Source organism: Artibeus jamaicensis, unplaced genomic scaffold (genome assembly GCF_021234435.1).
Source record: "Artibeus jamaicensis isolate MK-2021 breed Jamaican fruit bat unplaced genomic scaffold, CSHL_Jam_final contig_525, whole genome shotgun sequence".
In the NCBI taxonomy this organism is placed as follows: domain Eukaryota; kingdom Metazoa; phylum Chordata; class Mammalia; order Chiroptera; family Phyllostomidae; genus Artibeus; species Artibeus jamaicensis.
This window is the reverse complement of record NW_026521874.1, coordinates 12255377-12274149: the sequence shown is the minus strand read 5'-3', so window position 1 is coordinate 12274149 and position 18773 is coordinate 12255377.

Here is an 18773-nt window from a genome sequence, read left to right as displayed (position 1 = left end):
GCAGAGACCAGGGGGTGGGGGTTACCTGGAAAGGGAACCGGCCTGTGGGCCGGGACTTCCTCAGGATGCTCGGAGCTGCAGAATGTGGGCGGGCAGTTTCCTGAACACAAGGGGAGTGCCCCCCCGGAGACCTCCGGAAATCCCTGGGGGGGGACACTGAGGACAAGTGAGGTCCTGCAAGTAGGGGCTGAGAGCCCTTGTAATTTGGCCTTCACTGTCCCTACAGCCTCATTTGCATAACTCCCCTGGGCATTCACTCTAGTTATGTAATAATAGAACACTACTACTGAGCACATACTGTGTGCTAACATCGTATAAGTTCTTCATGTGTACTAACTTGTCTAATTCTTGTAACACTTTATCCCCACTTTACAGATGAGGAAAATGAGGCTCAGCAAAGTGGCTTAACCAACGTCACACAGATATTAAATGGTCAAGCCGAGATTCAGACCTGGACGACCTGGCTCCAGACAGAATTCATTCTCATAACTATTTACAGCCTTGTGTCTCCAGCACACAGGGGGTGCTCAGGAAAAGTCTGTTACATTGAAACTGAGTCTTTGTGAGTCAGATCTACTAGAACTGGATGCTATCATTTCAACCAAGCTTATGTTTCTCTTTCAGGAACTGGCTCACAGTTTCTGCTGGGGCAGGTTCCTCGCCTGGGAAATGTCCTCATTGTGCTCAGTTGGTGCTAAATCACTCAGGCACCGTCTGCAAACAGAAGGAGCCCCCGACCTCCCCTCGCCATCCTTCCAGACTCTGCAGCCTCTTACTTCTGTCTCGCTGCCTCCCCCACCCCCACCTCTTGGGATCTATTTCAGATGAATCCCCAGAAGCCTGTCTTACTGAGCAATGGAGCCTCTGGAGTAACTTCTCAAGCTGTGGATTCCACCTGAAACAGGGGGAGCAGGCTACCTGCCCAGTGTTAAGCCCTAGGTGAAAATTCCCACTCTCTGGAAGGCAGAGCTCCCACCTATGGGAGTTCCGTTTCCCTGCCCACTGCTCATCGAGACGTGGGAAATACACGCAGGAAACAGGACAGACTGTGAGGCCACGAGGCCACTGTCACCAAGACAGGCCACTGAGGCCAAGTGCAGGCTCACGTTCCATGGCTCTGGTTCCAGACACGCTGGCAAACATTCATTCTTCTCCCAAGTATTTGTTGCACCTACTATGCGCTAAGCACTGAGGTGGGTGCAAGGGAAGTAGCACAAAATCAGGGATGCCTGTGCAATTTACAACCAAGAGGTCAAAGGTCCTCTCTGAACTCCGGCTCCTTTTTCCCTAAGTGGGGGTGCTCAGAAAGAGGTACGTTCCCCTCGGAAGTCCCCGTCCTCCACTGTGCGGCTAAGCCCCACCTCCTGGGAAGAAAGGCCTCACATGGGGAGCACGAAGGGGCAGTTGGGGTGCAGCCTCTGGTTCTCTGTCTGTGACGAGGTTGCTTCCCCGCCTGGGCCTCAGTTTCTCCATCAGGAAAACGAAAGGGCCGACCACAGGATTTTAAGGACTCATCTGGGTCTGATCGTCTGTGACTCTCAGGGCAAACAGCCTGCGATTCTCCTAGGACACTACTCTGTGGCCTCAGCAGGACCCTCATCCAGTCAGGGAGCAAAGCCCCTCCTTTCAGGGCACTTCTCACCCTGAAAAGCAGCAGAAAGGGACTCACCTCTCGCCAGGTGAGCCTTCCGGGGTGAGGGGGCCCCTCCTAGGAGCTGCTCTCCCAGGATGCCCAGAATCACTACATTTATCTGCCCCATCATGCTCTTAATCTCTGAAAAATTAATGGCATGACCGTGGCTGCCTATTGAACACAGCTGACCTGTCACCAATAAATCAGGAAGCGGGTGTCACATCTGAATAAATGATAGCCCCTCAGATCAGCAGGCAAGCCCTCTGGGGATGTTCAAGGAATGGAGAGATCGAAACCCACGCCCTGCTGGTGGGAGGGGCGGGCCTTGCTAAGAAGACGGGAGCGGAGCAAGAGAGATTGAGAGGCTGCGGGAGTCAGCCCTGGGGGCTTGGACAGAGCCAGCGCCTCTCCCAGGCAGGGCTGCGTTGCTGGGAGAAATGGACCCTGAAAAGAGAGGGGAAGCTGTCTCGGGGTTAAGAAAAGAGACATCAATTCAAACCTCAGTTACAACCCTAGTTTTTCCCAAAATCCCCTGCTTGGCCAGTTTCTCCATTGGCGAAGTCGAGGAGGGGGCCATTCCACCAAACAGACATGTGCCCTGCTCTTGGCCTTGTACTTTTCGGTGGTGACCACTGACCGATCCCATCTTACAGAAGAGGGAACAGAGGCCCGGGAAGGTGCAGTGACTCTCCTAGGGTCTCACAGCGAGGTGGGACTCAGTCCAACACCCGACCCCCCCCATGGGAGAACCCTGGGCTCTGGCTGGCTGCTTCTCTGCTACTCGGAGCTGAAACCCCATAGCAGTCCCAGCTGCACACCCCGCCCAGGAGGCTGGCGGTTTACGAACAGTCTCCCGACACATCCCCACTCCCTTCCATCCGCTCTGGTGACTGAGAAACGGGCCCCCAGGATGCCTGTTCCTCAGGGGCCGGAGATCTTTGCCAGGGCCAGAGATCCTTACATCATTTCAGAGTGGGTGCTGCTTCCAAGGTCACCCCATGTCCGGCCAGGAGCTGTTGGGACGTTCCACCTGGCCCTGGATCGTGCGAAGCAGGCTGTGCTTGGAAACAGGTGAGGAGATGCAGTCAGGGGTGACTTGTACTAGCCCCCCATTGACATGTGAGGTCTCCGCGAGCTTCTAAGTACAATGCATGGGGATCCCAGCCGCCCTGCCTTGGAACTCCGAGGGCCCACGTCCTGGGGAGGCTCAGGTGGCTGCCTCTGTCCTTCACCGCGTCCTGCCCACTGGGAACTCCAGGTGCAAAGCCCTGGGTCTCTTCCTGACTCCCCCACTGTCATTGGCCTTTAGACACCGTCATTGGCCTTTAGAGCTAAAACATTTATTAAAAAAAGTTTTTAAAGACATCTAACTTTTCCTCAAAGTCTTACCCAAAACCCCAATGTAGAAAACAGGGAAGACAATCTCACTGCCTGCCCACCCGGCTGCCCCCACCCCGCACCCCGCCTCCCAAGGCAGCCCCTCGCCCTTCCACAGAGCCCCGGGCCCAGGGCAACGCAGTTTGCAAACCGCTGCACTAGTGGGGTCCACGGAGAAAATGCCCGGCCCAGGGCTATGCAGGGAGGCAGGTCAGGAGTGGGGGCCTTCCCACTCAGGGGGGCTGCTGGAGGCCCAGACAGGAAGCAGCCGGCCTTCTCCTCCCACGAGCCAGAGTCTTGTGGCGGGCGTTTACCCCAAACCAGCATATTTTGGTGGATTTGTTAGTTAGCGGTTATTCGATCGGTTCATTGGTCTGTGGGTTGGTTAAATGATTTATTAGTTGCTCATTGAGTGGCTGAGTAGCTGGTTGTCTAGTGGACTAGTTCTTTGATTAGTTGGCTGGCTGGCTGGTTAGTTGGTTGGTTGATTGCTAGTTGGTTCTTCAATTCCTCAATTTCATGGTTAGTTAGCTGGTTAGATGGTCAGTTCACTGACTGAGTGGCCAGCTGACTGACTAGATGATGGGATGATTCATTGCGTGACTACTGAACTGGCTGGCTGAACACCAGTGAGTGGCTGAGTTAGTGGCTGCAGATCACAGTGGTTCGGAAAAGGCCCCGAGACGTGAGGTCGGCACATGATGGAACAGGCACAAGCAGATGGCCTGAGAGACAGGGAGGGGGCTGGGGGGTGGGGGGAGAAGTGACAGTCTTTCAGAGATTTCAGGAAGAGCGAAGGCAGAAAAGGTAGCAAAGTTATCGTCGCCAGACCCTGCTTGTTCACTTCTTGCTTTGGGAGGTGAACACATGAGACAACAAAATGAGCGTCCTGGACACACCGCAAAGCCCAATACACATGCCAGGTGTCCTCTCTTGCTCGCTCCAAGTTCCCAGCACCTTCTGGGTCCTCCCACCCCTGTCCCCAAACAGCCCTGCTCTTCAATCCTTTATTCACCCTGGTGTCAGTGATGGATGACACACCATTTACATAAATGTAAATATATGTATATTTAAGGGGTGGGGCGTTCATGGGAGCATGTCAGTCATCCTACCGCAGAGGGGGTTGGGGTTTGAAGGCAAGATGGCTGTGGTTTCTTCAATCATCACGGCCCATAGGCAGCATCTACTCTGACCTGCATTTAAGGGGACAGTTCATGCAATCCTCAGTCACCGTCTGTGCTAAGCATTGGTGTAATCTCCATCTAAAAGATGACAAGCCTGAGACTCAGAGAGGAGCAGTGACCCAAGGTCCCACAGCTGGAGAGTCAGGGGCCCCGACCTGAACCCGGTCCCCCAAGTATAAGCTGCACCCTCTTAAGGTCTCCAGTTCACTCAGATGTAGGAGCCACACCAGGTCCTCCGCAGCCTGCCACTCTCCAACGCCGCAGCCCCTTCTCCCACCGTTTGGGGTGCCCGATGCCAGTCCCGGACCCAGTGGGGAGCCCCATGCCACTCCCACCAACAGCCCAGGGCCACAGCAGCAGCACGTGCCACACAGCGACCACGACTGCCGAGTGAGCGCAGTGGGCCCGCCGCTCCCAGCCCTGCCTGACGATCTCTGAACTCGGTACTGAAGCCACTGTTGATATGAAAACTTCCAGCTGCAGCCACTCCAGGCACTTATTTGCAAGATTAATGGCAGACACAAAATTGCCTCTTCACCTTGGGACTGACTGTCAGGGAAATCTGGAGACTGCCCGTGTGACAGGCCCATAAATATTCCTCGAGGCCACTCCTGCGCTTTGTCACCCCCTTTGTTATCGGAACGCCGTGTATTTCTGTCCACGCTTTGCAAGGCCAAGGGGACACGCCAGGGACGGGTGCCACTGCACAATCCAGAGGAACTTCAGGCCGCCTCCTCCCTGCTCCCCTCTTCATTTGCCCTTCCCAGGGGTGTGAGAAGAGAAAATGCTGAAGGAGCAGGGGGTGGGGGGAGCACACACGGCTTCCCCTCAGATATTGCTCCTTTGGAGACCAGATTTAATGGTTTAATAAAATGGCAAGAAGAACAGTACATTAGCTCACCGATATTACCGGCTCGTTGTGAGCCAGACACCGCATTGTCCTGCTTCCTTTAGGCAGCAGCCCTGTGAGTATAAAACAGTTCTTCCCCCCATTTTGCAGATGAGAAGACCGAGGCACAAGATCTCACGGACATTAAGTGGAGGAGCCTGGACTTGAACCAGCACCATCTGACCCCACAGCCTGAGCTCTTTCCTACAGTTCACATCATGTGCGCTCCATGCATCTGACTAGGGACTTCCCTTGGGGGCTTTTCGAGGTGGTCCCTGGTCAGGACTGCAGAAGGGAGGAAGGTCCTGGGGGTCTCCAGAGCTGAGCCTCGCCTGCCTCTGGGCATCTCCATTTCCATTCAGATCCAAGTTCCAGACGAGACAGGAGGTGCCAGCCTCAGCCGCTCCACTTTCTAACTCTGCGGCCTTGGACCTTCTCCGAGCCTCAGTTTCTCCACCAGAAAAAGGTTTGCTGTATGGTGCACTTTGGTGTTTTGCTAAGTAATAAATGCTTGTAAGAAAAAAAATGTCCAAAGGCACAAGACAAGAACGTCTTGCCGCCAGCCCCGCCCCCACCGCCTCCCGGGTTCTGCCCCCAGACGTCCCCACTACTCCAGCCTCCCCGCCGGCACCTCTGTCTCATAGAACTTTCCGGTGCTGGAGGCAGGCATTCCATAGCTGCACGCTCCAAAACGCTGCCTACCCAGCACGCGAAATGTGCTTCATGCGATGAGGAACTGAATGGTGAATTTTACTGGATTTTAATTTGTTCCAATTTGAAGGGTCGAGAGTAGCCAGCGGTCCCCAAACAGGAACTAGCGTCTCTTGAGCAATGACTCCGTGTGGCAGGCCCTGTTCGGGGCATGTCCCACGTGTTAACTCCTCATTCTCAGAAGCAGCCCCTGAGCAGGTACTGTATCCCCACTTCTCCCTCCAGAGAAACTGAAGGACAGTGAGGTCAGTCCTTACAAGGTCATGCCACTGGGAGGAGCCAGGACCAGGGGTCACCATCAGACATAACAGCCACCCTCCTGGGACTGTGTGTGACGAACTGGGGCCCTGTCACTTACCACCCCTTCCATCAGGCCCATCGTGTCTCTCCATCCCCACCCCTGGACCCTCCTTCATGCAGTGCCCCCTTTCCAGAATGCTCCCCTCAATCCTTCCACTTAGCCGGACCCTCCCCAATGCTCAGGCGCTGAGGGTGGGAGGGAGGGAGTGGCTCACAGAGCTGAGCTGGCCCGGGCAAGGCCGGGGAGTGTGGAGGAACTGGTTACAGAGCTCCAGAGGACCGCGTGGAGACTGGGCCCGGCCACGGCCCAGCAGGACGGCAGGTGACAGGTGTTAGGGTACCTGCTGCATGCTGCGGAGCAGCGGGCAAGGAGGCTGGGTAGGAAGGGCTGGGACAAGGCGCAGGAGCTCCGGCTGCCCGGTATTCATTTAGATCTGACTTAATAAGTGGTAAGGGGCTGGTGTTGATGCATTCACGCATTCATCAAACATTTATTAAGTACCTGCATGACTGATCGTCAATCATCGGAGGCCACTTCAGATTTTTGCCACCACGGGAATGCGCTAAAGACGAATCGGACTTCCTGCCACGCCTTCTCACCACGGTACCTTTCTGAGTAGGAGAACGGATGGGGGCCAGAGTTAAGTTTTTTACCTTTGCCCTGTTAACAGATCCTGTCTTTGCACACGAGTCTGCTCCACACCCCATGAGAAGAGTGAACAGGGCATCACGATCCCATTTTACAGATGGCAAAGCTGAGGCAGGGGAGTTGAGATGACTCACCCAAGGTCACTTGGCCTGCTAGTGGGTGGGCGCAGATAAGCACGCAGACCCCAGTCTGCATTTCTGCCTCCTGTGTTCCCTCGCAGGGCACTGAGGTCTCTAAATGCCATCTGCCGGGAGGGGCCTGGCCCGCAGAGACATCCCTGGCACCGGCTCAGAGCGCTGCCTGCCTGCTGCGGAGGGAGGGAAGGAACCCTTTTGTTTGGCACTCCACCTGCCATTTTCCTCCTGGGCGGGTTTTAATCTTGCAGATAACTGACACCTAAGTGTCCCACCACCCTGGGAAAAGCAATAGCTCAAAGCCCAGGAAGAAGGGGCTCCAGGCCTTGCCTGGTGCCCAGACACAAAGGGACAGACGCCACGCTCAGGATGCAAGCGGCTGAGAAACCAGGAATGCTGTACAAAGCCTTGGGGGGGCTGGGTGGGCAGCAGAGAGGGTGGTTCCTGCATGTGGCCTGGCTGCCCAGTGGAAAAGCACAGTGGACCGTCCCAGGCCCCCAGGAAGAACCCCCTGGCTTCCCACTGGGTCTGGGCCTGTTTCTTTGTAGCCAGGCCGGGCCCCTCCCCAGCTCAGCTCTGCATCTCTCAGGCTCCCGCCTCAGCTGGGTTCTGCCTGGATCCCGCCAGTGGGAAACTCAGGTGGGACATTTGGGGTGTGGGGAGGAGCCAAGATGCTTCTCCCCCTCCTTCCCTGCTTTGGGCGTGAATCTGGCAGTGTTGGACTTCTTGGTGGCATCAGTTTCCCCGAGACGAACCCACTGTAATTCTAGCTTCAGCCAGGTGCCCCTGGGTACCAGTGACACCACCCCTCCCTCCAGTCCCAAGGACTTCCTGCTCCTGCTAATCTCTCAGACGCCTCTCAGCCTAGTCTGGGTTCCTCTCAAAGCAGATTCTGAAACAAAGACTTGGGGGAAGGCAGAGTGTTTAGAGGCATCTCAGAAAGAACAAGCGAGGGAAAGGGATAGTAAGACAGGGAGGGGAGATCACCGATAAAGGGTGTGTTAATGAGCTTGACACTTGTTAATGAGCGATGACCTAGACGGACAACTGGGCCCAGTGCCATTGGGGCCCTTCTGCAAATTATTGGGAAGCAGACCTCTGAGTCAGTCCCCAGGAGGAATGAGAAGCCATGTCATTTCCGTACTAAATTCCATCTCCACTGTGTCCCTTCCTGCCCACCAGGTTACCTCTCACCCCTCTAGACCAGCCGGCTGGCTCCCAAGTCTGGGACGAAGGCTTCAAGCAGAGGCCAGAGTGGCAGAGGCTTGAGGTGGGGTTGAAAACATACCGCACAAAAGCAGATGTGCAAATGATCAGTAAAGACATGCAGAGAATAAGACCACCATGAGATAACCCCTGTACCCACTGCAGGGCTACAATTGAAAAGCCCAAAAATGTCCAGTGCTGGTGGGGATGTGGGAAAGTGGGTACTCTCCTAGGCTCCTGGTGGGAATTCCACAAGTTACAACCACTTTGAAAGAATGTCTGGCTGTTTCTTATAAAACTGAGCGGGCACGTATTCTAAGACACAGCCATCTCTCTCCCAGGGGTACACCCAAGAGAAATACAAACACATATCCACGTGAAGACTGCGTGCCAATGTTTTTAGCAGTTTTATCTCTAACAGACAAGGTTTGGAGACATCCCACACATCCATCAATAGGGAAAATGGATTAAAAATGGTGCTATAGTCATATAATGGGATACTACTCAACAGTAAAAGGGAATAATTACCGATACATGCCATGACATGCATGAACCTAAAAAAAATAAATAAAATGCCAGTGAAAGAACCCTGGGGGAAGAGATGGTATTAGGGAACCTTCTGGAAGAACAGAAATGTTTCCTATCTTGAGCTGAGTGGTTGGTTACGTAACCACACAGAAACTGTATTAAAGTTCTTCGATGTGAACTTTTCTCATTTCTTTCCTTCTTATTCAGACTGGCCTCAGCCGGCTCCCTGGCCCAGCTGCCTCCTGTCCCCTTGCAGACCACTGCGGTCATCATTAGGGCCTCGGGCCAATGAGGTTCTGATCCACTTCAGACTGTCTCAGGAGCAAAGCCTCGGGTCTGTGGACCCCAGAGCCAGAGTTTCGGTCAAACTGAAATAATACCTAGACCTCGGTTGTGTTTGAGCTCCAGACCCAGGCAAGCGAAGAAACCGGATGAGGTGACACCATGGCTGACACCGGGACCAGATGCGCCGACCAGCTACCCCTACGCTAGCGCTGACCAATGAGTAAAGACCACGATCCTGACCATGACCCCAACTCCCTTAGTGACCCCGATTAATGACTTTTCCCCTGTGTAACCATCTGCCGGACACCACTGGGGACCCAGGTCTTTGGGCGTTAGCTCACCCGTGTCTCTGGGCCTGGGCCACTTCCTCAACTGATGAGACCTTACTTTCCTCCCTGCAAACCCCTGTGCACGTCTGATTGGCTTTGATGCACGTAAACCGACCCCTTTAGTAGGAGCACAGTCACACCAGGTTCGTAAATGTAAAAATTCATCATACTGCACGGTTCAGATTGTGTGACTTTTATATAAATTATACCTTCATTTTTAGAAATAAAAGCATAAAAATGAAATGAAGGAAGAACTCCATGCTTAAGAGTCCTGCTTCAAGCCCTCAGCCGGTTGCTAGGATGACTCTGCCCTTGGCACCTCCAGCCTCATTAGAGGAAGGCGAGGGAGGTCCCAGGCCAGGCCAAGCCTCCAGAGCTGCCAGTGCAGAAAAAAAACCCTCGCAACCATCAGTGAGTTATGATTAAGAATTTTCCTCCTGGCCCCTGAGTGTTTTACTGGCTCATTCATCAATCCGTCAGGGCAGCCATCAAGGCGAGAGCAGCAGAAAACTAACAGCTCACACCCAAACAGCCTGAATAATTCAGCGCCTGCCATAGCCCCTGGACACTGGGAGCGTGAAGCTAATTTTTTATTTATTTCTCAGGCTCTGCAGTTTATTTCCATGGCCCCAGAGGCTCGGAGAGTGGCAAGGGGGCTTCCACGGGCTAAGAGAGGACAGGCCAAAGCCAGAGAGACGGGGGTATCCCACGCTGATGTCTGGGCAGGAGCAGGCCCTCCGAAACCAGGGTCGCTGCCAAGCGGGGGTCTGCAAACAGAAGGTGGAAGAGTGGGCGCTGGCGTCCTAACATGCAGGTTTAAGACCTGGGTCAGCCACTTCTCAGCCCGAGCAAGCAGTTTAGTTTTCTGAGCCTCGGTTTCCCCAGATGCAGATATGGGCGGGGGGGATGAGACACTTATATAGTGCCTACTCTGTGCCCAGCCCCGTTCTAAACACTTATATACATGAACTCACTTAGTGCCTACACAGGCCTGCGCGGTGGTCACAACATCATCCCCATTGTGCAGATGAAGGAACTGAGGCCCGGAGCGCACCCTGATGAACGAAGGCACCTGTCCCACAGGTTGAGGATTAAAGAAGACACAGCTCACACGTCTCCGGACGTTGTGCCTGGCACACAGTAGGTGCTTCATAAAGCAGAGCCACTGCTATTGTTACTATGAAAATGTCACTTAGCACCATTATGATTTTGGTGGCGTTATAACGAAAACACCAGCGGTTGGTGGAATTGTGTAACTGGAGACGGGGAAACTGAGGCAGAGAGCGAGGTGAGATGGCTTGCCCAAGACATACCCCTTACCCTAAAGACACTGCCTTCCAATCCACCTAGGCTCCCTTTAGAGATCTGTTGGGACTGAGCCCCAGGTTTTGTAGGCCAGACCCCAAAACACAGACCTTGCTTCTAAAAGAAAGACCTGAATTCAGATCCCACGTCTGCCAGTCCCCAGCTGGGTGAGCAGAAGAGGGCCCTTTGCTGCAGCTTCCTCGTCTGTGAAACAGGATGACACAGTCACTTCCACAGAGACCAACAGCAGACTGGGGTGACAGTGACCAAGACTTGGTCCCCAGCCTGGCCACTTACCAGCTGCAGGGCCTCAGACAAGCTGACTCCCCTGAGCCTCCATTTCCTCACCTGGAAAGTGGACAATCATAATCCCCACCTTGTAGGGTGGTGTTGGGGGTCCCATAAGCCCAGGACTAGGCCCTGAGTAAGTGAATACTATTAGCAACCATCATAGAAATTCCCATCTGCAAAAAGACCTTGGAACCTGAAGAGCTTGCCTGAGAGACAGGAAATCCTGCCAGCCACACTTCCCCCAACCTAGGAAAGATTTGTGACTGCCAGGAAGGGGTGAGCTGCTACCACAAAGCCTCTGGGCTCTTTGGAGGAAGGAGAAAGGGGAAGACTCCTTGATTTACGTGACATCGTGATGTCCTGAAGGACACTCCCTCCAGGCCTGGTGATGTGTCACATGGGCCAATGATGAACTGGCAGGGGGGAGGGGGCCGGACACCTTCAGGATTTCTGAGCCAAGAAGCCATCCTGAGAGGGGACAAATATCCCTGTGGCTGCAACCCCTGAGCCCCCAGGCTGGTCTGTCCCACCTGCATCCTTCAGCTACTGACTGAGCGTGGAGCCTGAGCAAGACCCAGCGGCGGGCGAGTCAGACTAGGAAGCTCCCAGCCACCAGGGAGCTCAAGCAAGGGCTTCTTTGGTTCTCAAAAGTCGGTCACATCGGGGATACCGAGGCGGCTGCGTGGCTATAAGGCTTTCCTCTCAGGACAAGGTGGAGAATTTTCCCTGATAACCCTAAACCCTAAGATACCCAATGACCTGCTCCTGGGAATGTGGGGTCTGGGTGTTTCAACGCTCCTGCCTCGGAAAATACCAGCTAACTCTTCATTCGTGGCTCCTCTCTCTTTCAAAGAGAAAACGCTGGTGGGAAGTAAAGGGAAGGAAGAAGCTCTAGAGAAGGGCTTCTCACACTTGAATAAGCATTAGAATCATCCAGGCTTTGTACAACACCGATTGCCGGGCCCCCCTCAGAGCTCCAACCCACTGAGTGCAGGGCGGGGCGGGTCGAACAAGTTCCTGGTGGGGCCAGTGCTGCAGGCCCGGGGACCACACTGTGAGGACAACAGACCTGGGCAAAGACAAGAAAGATGGAGTGACGATCACAACCCCTTCCATTTTCATTCTATGTGACCTTCGTCAAGCTGGCCTCTCTGAGACCCAGTTTTTTTTCACCTTAAAATGGGGCAAATAACACCCACTTCACAGGGTTATCAAGATCAGAGCCAATACTATATAAAGCACCTGACACTTTGTAGGCCCTTGACTGAAGGCAGCTTTAGGTGATAGTTCCCTCAAGATGCATAAAAGAAATGCTTTCGGTAAAGACCACCACCACCAACAAAAGAGCCCTTGGAATTCATTTTTCTGATGGGCGGAGGAATCAACGGTTTCACAATGTTCCATGAAGTCAGCAGTGAAGGCCTGGGGCTAAGAAACTCACGGGGAGCACCCGGGGTCGCCCTAAGCAGGACAGATGCCCTGATGGTGCAGGCACACAGAGCAGAGCCCACCTGAAGGATCAGTTAGCTCCCCGGAAGATGGGACGTTTATATCCAGGGCACCCAGCGTGGGCCTGCCCACCCCGGATGCTCCAAACACCACAGGGGCAGACCTGCTAAGTCATTTCCTCCCCAGTCCTGATGTGATTCAGGGACAAGACACTTCACAGAGTTTCGCACTCAGGGGGCAACTCCACTAGCTGTCCTCAGATGACAAAATGTCATTGGCTACATTGTGCCCAGTGCAGGGTGGGGCGGCAAGAAAATGACACCTGCATTTCACAAGCTGCAGGTAAATGTTCTGTTGCAAAGTCACCTTCTGTTGCAATGGCCAGTCTGGACTCTGGGCCTCAGCTTCTTTTAATGCAACAGAGGGGAGTTAGACTAGCTGACTTCAAAGACCCTTCCGGGTGGAATCGGGATCCAGAAATGGTGGGGCTTGGACAAGCTGTCGGGGACCTCAGCTGGGAGGTCAGCTTCCCTTCAGCACCACAGACAGCGCCCAGCAGCTGGGCTTCCTTGGGGAAAAGTGCTTTTAACCTACCGGATGGCCAGGTGTATTTATAGGTAACATTCCCATTGTAGTCTAAGTCACGCTTTCTCAACCTCGACACTATCGACATTTTGGGAGGGTGTCCTGTGCATTATAGGAGGGTTAGCAGCACCCCTGGGCTCTGCCTGCCCTATCTTTAGCCACTGCCAGATGTCCCCCAAGGAGGGGGGGACAAAATAACCCCCTCGTAGGAACCACTGATCTAAGGGAACATGCTCCCTGGGGCTGTGCAGGGCAAGGAGGAGGCCACCCTGATAGCCCCGGACCTGAAACTGTCTTCCTCGACTTAAAGCGTCCGCGGCCACACCTGTTTTCTTCTCTCTTCTGGCAGGCAGTGGTAAATAAGATAAAAACACAGAGAAGTAAAAAAATAAAAAGAAAAAAAACAGGTTAACAAGTGAAACTAATTAATTAATTAAAGGCTGCAATAAATGCTGTGAGGGGGAAAAACAGGGGGTGTGATCCAAAAGCAACGTGTGGCAGACAAGGGAACCCTGAGCCCCATTGGTGGGACAGCCAACTGGTGCGGCCACGGTGAAAAACAATGTGGCGATTCCTCGTAAAATTAAAAACAGCACTACCGTGTGACCCAGCCATTCCGCCTGGGGGTACTCCTGCAAAGGAAGATGGAAACCCTGACTTAGAAAGCTACGTGCACCCCCATGTTCGTGCGGCATTACTGACAGCCAGGCTACGGAAGCAGCCCGCGTGCCCACCGACGGATGAATGGGTACAGAAGATGTGTCTTCGTACAATGATGGAGTATCACTCAGCCATGAACAGGAAGGAAATGTTGGCATGTGTGACAACAGAGAGGGACGTCGAGGGTGTTGTGCTGAGTGAAATAAGCCAGACAGAGAAAGACAGGTACCATACGCTCTCGCTTACATGTAGAATCTAAAAACCAAAAGCACCAAGCTCACAGATGCGGAGAGCGGATTGGTGTTTGCCAGATGTGGCAGGAGGGCCTGGGAGAAATGGGTGAAGGTCGCCGAGTTTACCAATAGGTGAGTCCTGGGGGGTGACGGGCAGCGCGGCGACCACAGTGAACGAGGTGGTGTTGCACGTTCGAAAGTTGCTAAGAGATTAGGTCTTTCAAGGTCTCATGAGAAAAAAAAAGGTAGTGGGGGCACCTGCGTCGCCCCAAATGAGGTGGTTGGGGAGGGCCTCTCTGGGGCCAGGACAGTGGAGCGGACACCTGAAGGATGAGAAGGAGCTACTGGTAGGAAGGTGTGGGGATGTGCCTGCGACAGAGGAAACGGGAGGTCCCAGAGCTCTGACGTCGGGAAGGGCCCGTGACGCCTGAGGACCTGCGCAGAGGCCGGCGAGGCCGAGCGGAGTGAGAGAAGGCAGGAGGTGGAACGTGAGAGGGAGACAGGGAGCTGATCCCTCGGGGTCTTGGAAAGCAGGTTGGGGTATTTTAAATGAAATCCCTGGAGAAAACGTGCTCCCGAAAAGTTCTCTTCCAAACTCGCAGCACAACCCTCCAACCTTGCCCACGGCGGGCAGCAGCGCAGGAAGCTGCGGGCCTGTCCTACATCCGCAGTCCGAGGGGAGGCCAGGCCCGAAGGGCGGGTCTCCAGGCTTGTGCGTGCCCTGTTCTTTTGCAAAAACTAACGGTTTTGTGCCGTTCATGAGAAGTCCCCGTGTTCCTAACTCAAGGTCCAGATCAAGGAGGACCAGCACATTTTACGGCATCTAGGGAACAAGGTTTGCTCTCCCTTCGGCACACGTCCTAGATCCTGCGGTGTTACTACGCTTTGAAGAGCATCTGTGACATAGGAAGATGGCAGGGGGAGGGGGAGGAAAGAGAAAATAGCCATTTTCTGAGGATTTATGACCAAGTAATTTCATTTTCATGCCTGAATCATTGTCTCTCCCTGTAAGTGTCCTTCAAAAGTCAACCGCTTTGGCACGTTCAGAGCCCGCCAGGGTCCTTCCCTCCCACGGGGAAGCTCAGATCAGCTCCAGCTTTCCTGTTTAGGGAGGGAGGAATGGATGGAACTAATCGGACGCTTGGCCAAGGCCACCGGCAGGGAAGGGCAGGGATGGGGTGGCAGCCCCGGCACGCAGCTGCCCAGCCACCAGACAGAGAGCCGTGCAAAGGTCCTGTGGGGGGAAGGAATGTGGGTGGTGGGAGTCCTGCCTGGGGGCAGGGGGGCTGGAGGCAGGGATGGGTGGGAGTGAGGCACCGGCCAATGCTAGAAGACTGGGTGGGAGCCACCAGGGCCCGGCCACACTGGATGTGTTAGTCACCTCAAGGACGTGTGTCTTTATTTTGAGGGCAATGGGGAGCCACAGAAGGGTCTTATACAAGGGAGGGATGGGATCAACTTTGAGTCATACCCCACCCAGCAGACGGAGCAGGTCAGGAGCAGGACACACATTTGACAGATGAGGAAGCTGAAGCCAAGGGGTGGGGTGACTCAACAGACGAGGCTGGGGAGGGTTTGGAGGGGCGCACCAGCTGGGTGACCTTGGGCAAGCCCCTGGGCCCCTCTGGGCCTCCACTTCCCCACCTGTGAAATGGGGACATGGTGTGATGATCAAAGACCACCATAGCTCTGACCTGCTAAAACACTTGGCTTCCTGTTTTCTTCTTTCTGCTCTTCCTCCCGTCTAATCACATTTAAAGTCCCCACTAAGTGCTGGGCACTGTGCCAGCTCCTGCCTCACCATGGGCAGGAGATCACAGACCATCCCTGCTTCTTCCGTGTCCCTGTGCTGTTTCCCCAGCACGGAGGGCACCCTGCACCCTGCCGAGTCACCCAGGACTCCCCCCTGACACCGGCCCCAGGCCACCCACTCCAACGGCAGTGGCCCCAGCAGGCCTTTGGTCTCCACTCAGGAATATTTTTCTCTGTGATAAGAACAGAAGGAGAGACTGGGAGGGACACACAGCCCAGCCCCTGCCCCAGGGCTCTCGGCGCTGGGACAGGCAAAGGGCCAGAGCTAATTCCGACACCAGCTGTCCCGGTCCTGGGCACTGAGGCCAGCACCCCGGGGCCTGTCCCTGCTTCTCCTACAAGCAGCAGGGAGCTCAGATTCATTTCCTTGGGCTCCGGTTGCTCCAAGCCCAGCTCTTCCTTCCACTGGCACAGACCTACCTTCCTGGCAGGTGCACAGGGCAGCCTCCACTCAGCTTTCTCTCCATGGACTTCAGGGGGTGGCCAAGGCCCCACTACCCGCCCCACCCCCCACAGACTGCCATCCGCCCCAGCTTCCAAGGGCCCGGGCCTCCACCCCCATGCTTAGTGCTCCACTCAGAACTAACGCTGCTTGAAAGTCAATCGGGAATTTCCAAACAATTATAAAAAGTTTTTAAACAGACAGACTCCTCAAGCCAGCATCATCTTTTCCAGAAATTCATTTCACAGAAATATTTGCCCAAGTACATAATCAGGCACGTGTCTGTAATTCGAAAATCCTAGAGGCTTTGGAAACTGAAGGTGTTTCCCTAAGTTTGGAGCCAACATGCGGCAGTAAAACCGGCCCTGAAGCCACGTGAGGCCGTCCATTGCCTTCACTCGTCCCGTTTGGTGGGCGTGTTCATGAGCTTCACTGCAGAACTTGTCAGTGCACTTGACCTTAGGGGGCTGCCCCTGACCCCCTCCTTCAGCGGTGTTACAGAGTGATGATTTGTGTGCCCTATGACCCGTCTGACATCCCCAAACGCTGAGTCCTGTAGACACAGGGAGCGGACTGCTGGTTGCCAGAGGGAAGGGGATCGGGGACAGGGCAAAAAAGGTGAAGGGGTTAAGGACAAATTGGTAGTTAAGGTGTAGTCATGGCGAGCCCCAGCTGGAGTGGCTCAGTGGATTGAGTGCCGGCCTGCGAACCAAAGGGTCACTGGTTTGATTCCCAGTCAGGGCACATGCCTGGGTTGCAGGCCAGGTCCCCAGTTGGGGGTGTGTGAGAGGCAACCACATATTGATGTTTCTCTCTCTCTCTTTCTCCCTCCCTTTCATTCTCTCTAAAAATAAACAAAATCATTTTTAAAAATTTATTTTAAAAAAAAGAATGATTATGGTAATATAAGGGAAGCATAAGGAATAGAGTCAATACTATTTCAATAACTCTGTATGCTACCAAGTGGGCACTACAAATACTGGAGGAAATACTTTGTAAAGTATATAACTGTTTAACCACTATGCTGTGTACCTGGAACTAATACAAAATAATACTAAATGTACATTGTAATTGAAAAATAAAATTTAAAGTTCCTTAAAAAATACAAACAAATAAAATGCACACTTGGCCTTCAGGGGGAAAAAAAAAATGAGTCCCCAGCACAGGTGTACCCGAGGGTTTGATAAGGGAGGGTGGACCTGCACCAGCGAAGACTGGAGACCACCTCAAAGTCCCCCTCTTAGGGGACCAGCTGAAGACACACCCAAACAACGGAGTAGGAGTAACAACAGCAAGAATCGCAGCAACCCCTTTGACACAGGTTTGGTCGTGGCCCCTGTTTCACAGATGAGACCCCTGAGGGTCAGGGATGTTGTCCCGTGATGGGCCTGACTGGGACCACTTCCTGAGCATCATCTTCAGTCCTCACCATGGACCCCTGAGGCAGGTCCTGTTGTCCCGTTTTACAGGCAGAGAGAGTAAGGACAAATGACTAAGGACCAAAGACCCATGGGCTCGGCGGCCCTACCAACTGGGCAGCTTGCAGGCGAGTTGAGAACAAGGCAGATGACGAAGGCTTGTATTTCAAGGCAGGGACGGCACCTAATTTCACCACCTGGCTTTCTCCTGCCCGTCCTGCCTCTCAGTTTCCAAAGCCGCCCAGTCTCCCGGAACTGACCCCTCTCTCCCCCACAGTCAGCGGCAACAGCAGAGCCACGGAGCTGTCCTGACAACCGCAGCCCCTGGGTGGACCACGGAGGGCCAGGAGAGGGAAGGCTGGGCGAGGACCCAGGCCACCTGTCTTCTAGCCTGATTCCACCATGAGAGAGCTGTGACCTGGGGCATGTCACTGGACCCCTCAGAGGCCCACACTGGGAGAAAGCAAGGACCATCCCTTTTTCTACTCGTCAGCCCTAAGGTTCAACCACCCCAGCTCGCAGAGGAAGGGGCTCGTTCTCCTCTCATAGGCCGTACTGGCAGAACTGAAGGTCGGACCTCGATCCACTGACTCCAGGGGCCTCTTGGCAATTCTGTGGGCCCCAGAGGAGCTTCAAGGCAGCGGAAATTCTGGGCATATGGGAGCCAGCCTGGGCCATTTCCTTCTGAGCAGAGGGTTTATGGATCCCCTTGCAGCTACAGAATGGCCCACAGTTAGAGAATTACTAAATAAGAAAGCACAGCAGCTTCTGATTTATGGCATGCGTGGAACCATGCCAGGCAAGCCAGTCAATTGGCAGGAATTTGCATATTAATAAAACCTCATAAATAATGCAGAAGATGACAAACAGAGTTGATAACTTGCCACCAGGCAGCAAGCACCAGCCTTTTCAGCCAGGGAACTGCAAACCTGAGTATCAGAATCGGCTGCAGGGCCTGCTTTGATGGCCTTGCAGTGCCCATTCAGGACATCTGGGGTGACACCCAAGAAGTCACTCTTCCAGTCAGTTCCAAGGTGGTGCTGCTACTGCTGCTGCTGCTGGTCTAAGGGACCAACCACATTTTGAGAACTACCACTCTAACCCACTACTGATGCCCTGTCTCCCCCCGCCCTGCCCCCTGAGGAAGGAAGGGACCCCCCCACCGGGATGCCAGGTAGGATCACTGAGTGACTCCCAGAAAGTTCATGAAGTCCTTGGTCCCTGGTCTCTTTGTCAGACGGGACAACTCTGCCTCCCCCACATGGTCACTGCGAGGACTGAACAAGTAAGAGAGGACACACAGAATGTGCTGTCCCAGCACCTGGAATAGAATAAGAACTTTAAAAAGTGATA